The sequence below is a fragment of the Piliocolobus tephrosceles genome, chromosome 16, assembly GCF_002776525.5.
Source record: "Piliocolobus tephrosceles isolate RC106 chromosome 16, ASM277652v3, whole genome shotgun sequence".
NCBI classification, from domain to species: Eukaryota; Metazoa; Chordata; class Mammalia; order Primates; family Cercopithecidae; genus Piliocolobus; species Piliocolobus tephrosceles.
The window spans coordinates 38,005,762-38,018,535 of record NC_045449.1 but is presented as its reverse complement, the minus strand read 5'-3'; the positions used below and the strand labels follow the sequence as shown (position 1 = coordinate 38,018,535).

The window sequence follows — 12,774 nt, the reverse complement described above, 5'->3', positions numbered from 1 at the left end:
GTCAAAAAAAAAAAACCTTTTTAATGATCTTCTAATTTAAATCTATTTATTTGATTTTTGCAGAGTGTGACACGAAGCAGGGTACTGGGAGGGGAGGATGGTTCTTATCACCCTGCTGTGAGTCCCTTGGGGAGCTCCAGCCAGCTTGGCACCAACTTACTGCAGTTTTTTAGTAAATGATGCAAATCCATGTGGTTGGGCAAGGAGGGGTTAAAGAGGCTAGGGAGTCAGGGACTGAAGGAGGGAAGAATGGCAATCGCTTCACTTGCTTTCATGCCAGGCTCTGCTAGCCAGCTGGAGAGAGGGGAAATGGAGTTTAAAACCCCTGGTAAGGAATTTTTCCTTGGTCTGAACATTGTTTAAATTCCTGAAGTGGGTGATCCCTGTAATAAATACCTTGGACTTTGTAAGACAGATATATTTACTCAAGTTTAAAGTTTGGATTTGATGGATATGCACTTGGGAATGCATGGGATTGGAGTGTTTGTTATAGGTTGGAACCCATTCAATGCGCACAAGGAGTTAAGAGAACTCCATTTATAGCAAAGCAGACTGTCTTCACCATTCCTTGTGGTCACTATGTCAAAGTCTGTGCTTGATCTCCTATTTTGAACATCGTTGGTTCTCAAAAGACATTAAATGAGAAAGAGAATTTGGCCCAAGGTACTAAAAGCACTTTTTTAAGACTTACGTGCAAATGGAGACTTGAACTAGGTCACCTGTCTTGTATGTAGGAAAACACTTCTTTGAGGAGAGAGTAGATAATATGAAGCAAAGGACAAAGATGAGGGTAGAGCCAGAAAGAGCTGAACACTCCAGTTTATGTTCTATTTCCCTGTAATGTCACCGGCTCAGGACTGATTACATGTTGTAAAAGAAAAAAAATCACCCTATCATTGAGAGTATGGAGTCTCACAGAACACAATGCCTTTTGTCTAGGCTGAAACACTTGCTATTCCCCTATGGAATATCACTCAATCCTATTATCACTTAAAACAAGCAAGCCAGGTAATTCCAAGAAGGCCAGGTTGGGGTTACCAGGAACTCAAGCCACCTTTGCCCTTTTTGACTGTAGAATGGTAGGCATGTCCCCAGAGCCCCCAGGTGAAAGGGCCTCCTGCCCTTTTCTTCTTGGTGAATGACATGATTCCAGCCTAACTGGCAGAGTGAAAAGTTGACTAGCCACCATGGATTCTGTTCAACCATTCGGTTTGGTTTTCCCAAGGGGGTTCCCATCTAACCACAGGCCTATGCCAGAACTGCATGACCTTGCCAAGCTTCACAGGGTCCATGTTTAAGAGGGTGCAGCCTCAGGCCACTGGGTGCATGCCCTTCTGCTGCTGCCCAACAACACAGATGAAATTTTGGTTTCCCAACATGGGAATGAATTCCCAGTTTCCATCATGCGTATGTGTGATCTGAAAAATCATCTCACCTTGGGCAAACTGGAGATTCCTGTTCCGTCTGCCCTGTTAAAAGAGGTTACGAGGGAACATTTTTCATAATCCACTTACAATTAATTTTCCTCCTTTGGCTGATGCTCAAGCCCACACATCAGTGACTCCCACGTTCCAGATGGACTTCGTTGCAGGAATCAGAATGTGCCTCACAAGATAAAAGATCAATAAAACATTTGTTTGAGAAAACACATTCCTCTTGTAGGCTGAAGTACGTGATGTCTGCAACAGCAGAAATAAACATGTGAAAATATTATTTTCTATGATATTGGTATTTTAACAGCCTAAGCTCCTAATTTTACTGTAACTGCCAACATAGGGTTTTGTTTTTGTTTTTGTTTTTGTTTTGTTTGTTTTTGTGAGATCCTGAAATTTGTTTTACTATATTATCAATTTTTAAGTTATTTTCTATGCAATATTCTCCAATTAAGTTCATTATTTAGTTAGGATTTCACTGTCACTTAAGGAACGTCACAATGGAATTGGTTATAAATGCATAGTAACTGCTAAAGAAACTTACCAATTTTTCTTGTGTATTAATGTAACCAGCCCTTAAAATTGATTACCAGTCTTTTGGGGATAGTGGGATGTCATTTGCTCTCCCCTGAAAGTCCATACCAGCTTTGTTTTAACCAGGTTGAAAAGTCCTAAAAGGTTGTAAGACTCTTCAGAGGGAGAGGTGCAGACTTAGGTGAGCTGGGCCTGGATTAAACTCTGATGAGAACGATCTGATGCGTCAGGCTGCTTCATGTACTGTATGACTTGAGAGCACCAAGAGAATCATAAGAACTGCTTCAAAAATTTAAAATAGTCATTTGGGGGACATTCATTTAAATATGCCCCACTATAAAACGTATCATTAGATATGTAAAGTTCCCAATATAAATACTTGGGCAACATAAGCTACTTTTGCTGATGTAAATACATTTTAGCCTGTGGATCCCTGAATATATAGAGTGCTAACCTAGATTCAGACTCAAGGCTGCATGTGGAAAATCTCAAAAGTAGGAGCTGTGAATTCAGCAGTTGGTTATTAGAATTAAAGTCACTTAAAATCTATACTTAAGAAGGTACTTAAAATTCTCTGGGCTTTTCCCAAATCAGACTCTTTTGGCGTGGGCCTGAGGATCTATATATGTGTCAGTGCATTGTAGCTCCTTTGAAATTTAACTCTTCCTATGTTACATGAATTGTTTTAAGGAGTCCGGCAAACATGTTTATTCACTTCCATGAGAATGGTGCCAAGTGTCAGACTCTGATGAGCCCTCAGCTCAGGTTTTAATTTCTATTGAATGCTAACATTCTTCTGATTTTTTGGTATCTTTTATATCGGTTTCTGCTGTATTAATGACAATTATTCATGAAAATAAAAAATAAAATATTTTGTATACTAAAAAAAAAAAAACTCAACCTGGAAGAATGAGTAGGATTTTTATCCTCAGGGTAGGGGGGAATGACATTCCAGGGGGCATGATGGTTTAGTTGAAAGGCATGGGTCAAAGAAAGATAATGTGCTTCATTTACTTGGTCTTTGCTGCAGAACTTCTCAGACCTTTTATATGCTGATAGACAGATTAAAGCATTCGAAGGATATAACATGCAGCATTTGCCAAATCTGTTTGAACATGTTTCTTGATCACAGGATAAATGTCCCTTAAAACAGACTTTGGGAAATTCTATTATTAAGTTATTTTCTATGCAATATTCTCCAGTTAAGTTCATTATTTAGTTGGGATTTCACTGTCACTTAAGAAAAGTAACAATGGAATCTATTATAAATGCAGAATAACTGCTAAAGAGACTTCTAGTTACTAATTTTTCTTGTGTATTGATGTAACCAGTCCTTAAAATTGATTATCAGTTTTTTTGGGGGCGGTGAGATGTCGTTCACCCTCCCTTGCAAATCCATACCAGCTTTATTTTAACCAAGTTGTAAAGCCTATTTGAACACGTTTCATGATCACAGGTCAAATGTCCCTTAAAAAATACTTCGGGAAATTCTAGGCTTAGGAAAGGAGAAGGCAAAGTAGAGAGACTCCCTGTTAACACTTTCTAAGCTTTTAGTCACACAAGGGCATGGAAAACAAACTCTCCTGTGTTTTCTTAACCAGGAGCAGTAGACCAGGCTCCTGCCAGTCATCATTGCTCTCTTGGTGTTGACCTGGCCTTGTTTGGTACATCCCTGGCCTGTTTGAAACGCAGTACTCCTGCTCCAGACAACTTGAAGAACGGAACACATTTTTTCAAAGCACCAGAGGAGGGATAAAAAAGCAGGCAAAACTTGAGACAAGAGCCATTTGTAGGGCAGCAGAATGAGCTTTGGCTTTTTTGCCACTAGCTCGGGCTAGGAAAACACAGAGACCTGAAGGAGCTGAATGTTAGGAAGAAAGGCCATCTGAGACATGAATTTTAATCTCTGCTTGACTTCTTGCAAACTGTGTGACCTCGAGCAAGTCACTTTACCAGTCTAAATCTTGGTTGTTTTATCCGTAAAACTGACTTGTCTGCCTACATAGTTCTCTGAGGTACCAATGAAATCATATTTGTAAGACACCCAGTACAGAGCCTGGTGTTTAGTGGAGACATATGAAGCCTAATAAAGCATTCCTTCCTTCCCAAAATCTGGAAGCAATTTTCTTTAAGCTGACTTTGATTCAAGAAGCATTCGTTGCACATTCTATTATATGAAAACCAGTAGATTGAGCTCACCTCATAGCTTGATGACTAACCAGGGAAGGTGTTCAATAAATACTTTTGTATGACTGAATACTCATATGGGAATAAATAAGTCAACAAACAGAACCATAGATTCACAGAGGAAGAAGTGATATCCGGGGGATGCATGTAGCCTTCCATTCCTCTTCTCATATATGGAGTATTGGTGGGCACTCTTCTGACCTCTCTTTCTACCCTTTACTTGACCTTCTCCAAGAGAGAAGTGTGGTTACTCTGACAGTTCACTAGACCACATTTTTCTAGGAGGCAAGGTCATATTCTGTCTCTGAGCTACAAGTAGAATAGAGCCAAATTTAGCAGACCTGCCATTCTTTGTACTGCCTGTTGCTAGGTGTGTCAGCGTGTCTGTGGTCCTCATCCATGTTTATGGCTGTGTGAGGGGACTCAGGGTCTCTTCTGTAAGCCCATTCTTGCCTCCTCACGTTACCCAAATGTGCAAACCCTAAGATTCAGGCTAGAAGCCTTCATCTGAGCCTCAGGCCTCCACATAACATTCAACTAAGCAGTTAAAAGGAACTTTATTATAGAGATGACACTACTGAAAATCACCAGAGTAAAGTATTCAGCATCTAATTTATAAAATGAAATCATAGGTTCCCCCAGTATATAGTGTTTTCATTGGTAAAACAATTATACTGTTTTCAATCCTTATTAACTCTCCTACAGGCAACATATATTGGTATCCTCCATGACAACATAATTCGTATTCTAAGCATATTTTTCACCAGCTGCTTATGTATTCAAGTTAAAAGTCGACAGCTAAATATATAAAATGGAAAGAGCATAAACAGTAAAATTGATTTTAGTACTCAGAATGACTTGATTATCTATATTTATAGCTGTAATTAGAGAAAGACTTAATGCCTTATATAATCAGTTCTTTATTGAAAGTTTCATGACATAGGACTTGATGCTAATTTACCTTGTAGCATCGAGGAAGTAGTGCTGTTCTCTAAGCCACACCATTGGCTTTAGCTTTTAGGTTCATTAACTACAAAACATGTTGCCTTACCTTATTTGTAGTACATTAAGGGCTCTTTACTGAGCAGCTTTCAAAGGGAGTTTCTATTCCAAGTTGCTAACATAATATATGCCTTTCCCCAGAGTCCAGTTGGCTGTTTGAGTCTAGGGAATGAGTGATGCTCTTTGTTATTAGAAAAGTAATGTTAATTCTGTATAATGTCAATATATCTATAGCATAACACAGAGAAGAAGTTTCATTTTTCTTGCATGGATGCCTTTTTATTTGGGAAGTTTTAGAGCTATTCCTACATATTTTTAATATTCTTTTTGTATTCTGATCTCTGAAACTGGACGATTTCCCCCAGTTTTTTTTTTTTTAAAGTACACATTTTCATAATAAGAATAACTACTAGTTATAGAGCACTTACTGTGTGCCAAATCCTTTGCAAAACACTTTATATAAATTGTGTGTCATTTCATCTTTGCAACAACCTGGCAAGGAAGGCACTGTTATCTGTCTGTTTTATAGACGATGAAACTGAGGCTTAGAAAGGTGAAGTGACTAACCTAAGATGACATGACAATGAGTGGGAGCACTACTAGTTAAGCTCAGGCAGGCTGGCTTTCAAGGATGAATTTCCAGTCATCCATTACAGCTGTAGACCAGTGAAATGCAACTTCCGGTGATCAGATCACTGCTTATCGCCTATTGTTTTCTTTCTCTTCTTAGCATATACAACCATTACGTATGCATGTATGAATGCATATACACACATATGTCATATATGTGTGTATATATGTTTTTATATGCTTATATATACATACTCATTTAATTGTGCCTCGTTTTATTGTGCTTTGCAGATATTGCATTTTTTACAAATTGAAGGTTTGTGACAACCCTGCAGTGAGCCTATCGGCATCATTTTTCCAATAGAATATGCTATCTTTGTATCTCTGTGTCACATGTTGGTAATTCTCGCAATATTTCAAACTTTTTTGCTGTTATTTTATCTTTTGTGGTGATTTATGATCAGTGATCTTTGATGTTACTATTGTCATTGTTTTGGGGCACCACAAAGTGCTCCCATATAAGATAGTAAACTTAATCGATAAATGCATGCATTTATTGATACTCTGACTGCTCTGCCAATGGGCCATTCTGTCATCTGTCTCCTGATCCTTGGATGTCCCTAATTCCTGAGACACAATACTGAGAATAGGCCAATTAATAACCCTACATTGGTCTGTTAGTGTTCAAGTTAAAGGAAGGGCCGCTCATCTCTCACTTTAAATCAAAAGCTAGAAGTGATTCAGCTTAGTGAGGAAGGCAGGTCGAAAGCCAAGAGACGCCAAAAGCTAAGTCTCTTGTGCCAAGCAGTAAGCCAAGTTATAAATTCAAAGGGAAAATTCTTGAAGGAAACTAAAAGTACTACTCCAGTGAACACACAAGTGATAAGAAAAAAAACAGCGTTATTGCTGATATGGAGAAAGTTTTAGTGGTCTGGATAGAAAATCAAACCAGACACAACATTTCCTGAAAACAAAGCCTAGTCCAGAGCAAGACCCTAACTCTTTGAATTTTCTGAAAGATGGGAGAGGTGACAAAGCTACAGAAGAATAGTTTGAAGCTAGAAGAGGTTGGTTGATGAGGTTTAAGTAAAGAAACCATCTTCATAATATAAAAGTGCAAAGTGAGGCAGCAAGTGCTGATGGAGAAGCTGCAGCAAGTAATTCCGAAGATCTAACTAAGATAATTGGTGAAAGTGGCTACACCAAACAACAGATTTTCAATGTAGAAAAAATAGCCTTCTATTGAAAGAAGATGCCATTCATGACTTTTATAGCTAGAGAATAGAAATCAATGCCTGGCTTCAAAGGACAGGGCAGCTCTCTCGTTAGAGGCCAATGCAGCTGGTGGCCAATGTCAAAGCCAGTGAACATTTATCATTTTGAAAAAACTAGGGCTCATAAGAATTAGGCTAAATCTACTTTGCTTGTACTCTATAAATGGAATAAGAAAGCATGGATGACAGCACATCTGTTTACAGCATACGGTTTACTGAATATTTTAAGCCCACTATTGAAACATGCTGCTCAGAAAGAAAAGATTTCTTTCAAAGTATTACTGCTCATTGACAATGCAGCTCGTCATCCAAGAGCTCTAATAGAGATCTGCGAAGGAGATTAATGTCATTTTCATGCCTGCTAACACAGCATCCATTCTGCAACCCATGGATCATGGAGTTATTCTGGCTTTCAACTATTATTATTTAAGCAGTACATTTCATAAGGCTATAGTTATCATCAATAGTGATTCCTATGATGGATCCTGGCAGAGTACATTGACAAACTTCTGGAAAGGATTCATCATTCTAGATGCCATTAAGAACATTTATCATAGATGGAAGAAAGTCAAAATACCCAACATTAGCCAGTGATATAGTTTGGATGTTTGTCCCCTCCAAATCTCATGTGGAAATATGATCCCCAGTGTTGGAGGTGAAGCTTAGTGGGAGGTGACTGGATCATGGGGCAGATACCCCATGAAAGGCTTAGCATCCCTTGGTAATGAGTGAGTTCTCTCAAAGTTAGTTCACATGAGATCTGGTTGGTTAAGAGTCTGGGATCTCCCCTTTCTTACTCTTGCTCCCTCTCTTGCCATGTGATATGCCTGCTTTTGCTTCACATTTTGCCATAAGTAAAAATTCCCTGAGGCCTCACCAGAAGCCAGGCAGATGCTGGTGCCATGCTTCCTATACAGCCTGAAGAACTGTGAGCCAATTAAACCTCTTTTCTTTATACATTACCCAGTCTCGGGTATATCTTTATAACAATGCAAAAACAGACTAACACAACCAGCATTTGGAAGAAGTTGATCCCAGCCTTCGTGGATGACTTTGAGAGGCTCAACACTTCAGTGGATGAAGAAACTGCAGATGTGGTACCAATAGTAAGAGAACTAAAATTAGAAGTAAAGCCTTAAGATGTGACTGAATTACTGCGATCTCATGATACACCTTGAATGGATATGGAGTTGCTTCATATGAATAAGCAAAGAAAGTGGTTTCTTGCCATGGGATCCACTCTTTGGTGAATATGCTGTGAACATTGTTGAAGTGACAATAAAAGATTTGAAAGGTTACATAAGCTTACTTGATAAAGCAGTGGCAGAGTTTGAGAGGACTGACTCTTATTTTGAAAGAAGTTCTACTGTGGGTAAAATGCTATCCTTCTACAGCATTCTGTGGAAAGAAATATTTTGTGAAAGGAAAAGTCAGTCAATGTGGGTGAACTTCATTGTTGTCTTATTTTAAGAAATTACCATAGCCACTCCAGCCTTCAGCAGCCGCCACCCTGATCAGTCAGCAGCCAGCAACAGAGAGGCAAGACCCTTCGCCAGCCAAAAGGTTAAGACTTGAAGACTCAGGGTTGATTGTACACAATTTTTAATAATATTTTAAATTAAGATATGTACATTATTTTTTAGACATAATGCTGTTGCCCAGTTAATAGACCACAGTTTACTGTGAATGCAACTTTTATATGCACTGGGAAACAAAATAATCAACATGACTTGTTTTATTGTGATATTTGCTTCATTGCAATGGCCTGGATCTCAACTCGCGTTATCCCAAGGTAGGCCTGTTTCCTACATGCAAATGATATAAGCATTAACTACGATTTTGGCATTCAAAACCACTTCATTATATATTTGTAGCTGTAATTCCCCAAGGCATATACACATATGCACTCCTTCGTGCTTCAGTGTCATTTGAGAAAATTTTCAAGCTTTTTAAATATAAATCATCATTCTCATGATCTCATTTGATCCTCAGATCCACCCTGAGAGGTTGACACATCCTCTGCTATTGTCTCATCTTAGAAATGAAGTGACACATCCAAGGTCAGTTCACCACTTGTGGTAGAACTCAGACCAGAACTCCCCCTCAACTGTTACGCCAGAATATTAAAGTATTGTGCTGTCTTCCATAGGTCCTCAGGCAAAGAATAATAGTCTGGGCTGCACACAAGCTAACAGATGGAAATAAAATGTCAACCTTCAAGTAAGCGACAGAACAGGAATCTCAGGCACAGTGCTCATGTAATAGCATTTCATGGGTGAATTTGTCGTTTTTGTGGAGAATCCACCATCTTTGTTTTTCATCAGTCTCTGTCCATATAGTTAACTATGTAGTTCACCTTGTACCACCTTGAAGTCTCAACCTAAACTCAATCCCAAATGTCATCCCAGGTGTACATATGGTACATATGTACTGATATGACTTCCCCCACTAGATTACAAGTTCACTTCTATGATCCGGTTTTCAATATAGAGCCTAGTAGTAGAAGATCTCAAATATTTATCCATTCATGTATTTGTTCTGCATAAATTTTTGCTGAATTTACTGGCAATTGGAAAAGAAATGGAGAAATAGAAAAGGAAAAAAAGTTTGAGACATAAATCTGAGTTTTAATTATTTTGCCATAGGACAGGGTCTCCATAACCTTTATAACCCCCTGCCCAAAATATCAAACTTTGTCTGGAAAAACATCCCTAAGAGCTTCTCTGTCCAAGAATGGGTCAGAGCAGGGCTGGTTGTGCCAAAAATGGCCTACAAAGATGTTCTTTGGGGACTTAATGTGCCCTCTAGGACAGTGGGACCTATAAAACTTGTAGGAGGGAATTCTAGGGAGGAGACTAACATGGCAAAGCAAACCGCTCCCTCCCACCACAGAGTTAAAAACAATGTCCAGCCTTTAAGTTGTGGGAAAGAGAATGGTGAAATCATTCTCTGTCTGGCACAAGTTGCAGACTATTAAGTCGTTTGGGAAATGTGGACTTGTACCAATCTACGAGATTGGCCATGGCCATTTTAATATGTTTTTGAAAATCAGCAAGTGCTTAAAACCTTGTAGTAAAAGCCCTAATAAACTAAATTCGACCGGGACTCTGCCAGAATTGTATTTACCTCCTGAAGTGGAGAGTTAGGAAACCACGTTAAAAATTAAAGTGGAAAAAAAGAAAGAAAGAAGAAAAAGCAATAGATCCGTTAGTCTGGGCAGTTGTTTGGTCAAAAGAATTAACTGTCCACTCTCCAAGGCAGCTCATGTTTCAAGTGACAGGTGAGTTTGTTTGATGGCATGCAGTTATAAATAATGCCATCTCCCCCCTTTCTACTTTTGTTTTGTTTTACAAGTCTTATTTGCTTTTACAAGGGTAAGTTTGGAGGGGGGTAGGTAGTTACTGCAGCCAGAAGAATAAATGCTTTGTGCATTGTGCATATCCATGTAGTATACTGAACAAGTACTAATAAGAATAAAATTATTGGAACAAATAAAAAAAATCACATATGCTTTTTAGTCACCTGGGAGAGGGGCCGTGCCAGCCTTCTTGAGCATATAAAAATAATAATTCCTCACATCTAAATGGCATAATAGAACTTATAAAGCCCTTTCACATATATTATCATGTTTGATCCTCAATAACTTGAGTTAAGAATGATCTGTGTTGTGATACCATTTTACAGTTCAAGAGGGGTTAAGCGGCTCGTCCAAGGAGCTACTAAGAATTGGTCAGTCAGTGATTCCAACAACGTCCTGGCGCCAGAGCATTCCACGTTGTCCACTGTGACGCAAAAGAGCAAAAATATATGAATTGGAACAAAAATCTCTAAGGTCGTTTTGTGTAGAAGAAAACTATTTGGCACAGGAAATGACTTATCCCTTGGCTCCCTACATATCAGAGAAATGGTCTACACCAGGACAAGAGCACAGTGCTAAGGATCACCCACAGCCCAGTTCAGGCACAGACTAGTTGCATGTTGCTTAAGACGCATGTGCAAACTGAGGAGCTAATGTATGGCGTCCTGTTACCTAAAAGTGTTGTTAAAAATCGCATGGGGCTAATGCAAGTTACTGTGCCTTTTGATATTGCCTAAGAACTCGCTGGCTTTGAGGTTGCTTTTTCTATCTATATTGATGAGGAGTTGATGGGTTAACTTCCCAGTGTTTCTGTAACAAATTACCCAAAACTTAATGGCTTTCAACAACCTAAATTTATTCTCATAGTTCTGGAACCAGAAGTCTAAAATCAAAATGTCATTGATTTTAAAAAAGGCAAGGAAGAGGAGTCTCCCTTAAAGGCCTAGGGGGTTTAAAGGATGTTCCTCTTCTTGTCTTTTTCAGCTTCTAGAGTCTGCCTATGAAATAATAAGGGATAATAATTATTATAAGTATTAAATAAGTGTAGTGTTTCTTAAATATGTATATGTATTTCTTACTACATATGAGAAATAAAATAAGATATATATATATGAAATACACATATAGTTCTTTGCTCCCAGTTATTAACACAGAGCTCTTGAAACACCTATGCTTCTTTGAGTGATGGGGGTATTAGAATAGTCTTTTGTGCTAATATTTGGTCCCTGACCTGGTGTCTGACACAGAACTCCTAAATCCTTCAGAACATCCTGGGTGATAGGAGTATCTTTTGCCCTAATGAGGCAACTCTTGATGAGCTTCTAGATGGCTTCAGGATGGGGGATAGTCACCAGAAAGACCAAACCTTGATTAGAAGCTCAAAATTTTCAGTCCCATTTCCCCATCCTCTAAGGAGAGCATAGGTTCTGGAGACAGAGTTAATCAATTATGCCTATGTGGTGAAGCCTCCATAAATATCCCTGAACTAGAGCTTCTGGGTTGGTGAACACATGGGGGTACTGGGAGGGTGGTGCACCTCGAGACAACATGAAAACCCAACACCTCTTTCCTATACCTGGCCCTTTGCATCTCTTCCATCTGGCTGTTCCTGAGTTGTGTTTTTATAATAAACTAGTAAGCCTAAGTAAGTAAATGTTGCCCTGACTTTTTGTGAGCCATTATAGTGAAGTATCAAACATGAGGAAGGGGATGCAGGGACCCTCACTTTATAGCCAATTGGTCAGAAGTGCAGCCGACAACCTAGGACTTTTGGGATCTGAAGTTGGATACAGTCTCGTGGGACTGAACCCTTTAACTGTGGGATCTAATGCCAACTCATGATTCATAAACAGCTCCAAAAACACTATCTGCAACGTCCCTTTTATCATATAATGTTACCTCTTCACAGATTTCATAGATTAGGACTTGGACATCTTTGCAAGCGCTGTAATTCAGCCTACCACAGCTGGAATAAACAACACTTCAGTCTGAACTTGTAATTCTGCTCTATCATTCATAAATACAATTCTAAAACTTGTGGTTTCAATAGAACAAAATAGAGAGCACAGAAGTCAGCTCACATAAATATAGTCAACTGACCTTTGACAAAGAAGCAAAAGCAGTATAATGAAGAAAAGACAGCCCTTTCAACAAAGGATGCTGGGACAACTGGATATCCATATGCAAATAATAATAATCATCATCATCTAGACACAGACCTTACACATTTCACAAAAATTAACAAAATGGGTCACAGACCTAAACAAAAAGCATGAAACTCCCAGAAACTACATAGGCAAAAATGTGGATGGCCTTAGATTTGACAATGATTTTTTAAACACAACACCAAAGGCCCAATTCATGAAAAAAAATATTGATAAGCCAGACTTCATTAAAATTAAAAATTTCTGCTCTG

The 12,774-nt window shown here is 38.8% G+C and overlaps 1 protein-coding gene across 2 annotated transcripts in view; it reads left to right on the top strand.

Moving 5' to 3' along the window:
• Window positions 1-12,774, top strand: part of ANKFN1 (ankyrin repeat and fibronectin type III domain containing 1) — a 374,035-nt gene that overhangs the window by 22,546 nt on the left and 338,715 nt on the right. Inside the window, exon 2 of one of the 2 annotated variants that reach the window (XM_026456748.1) lies at window positions 8,993-9,060. The exons of the other annotated variant lie outside the window; for it this stretch is intronic. The gene's annotated coding sequence lies outside the window, so the exon portion shown is untranslated. The remainder of the gene's footprint in view (window positions 1-8,992; window positions 9,061-12,774) is intronic. 2 annotated transcript variants of the gene reach the window in all.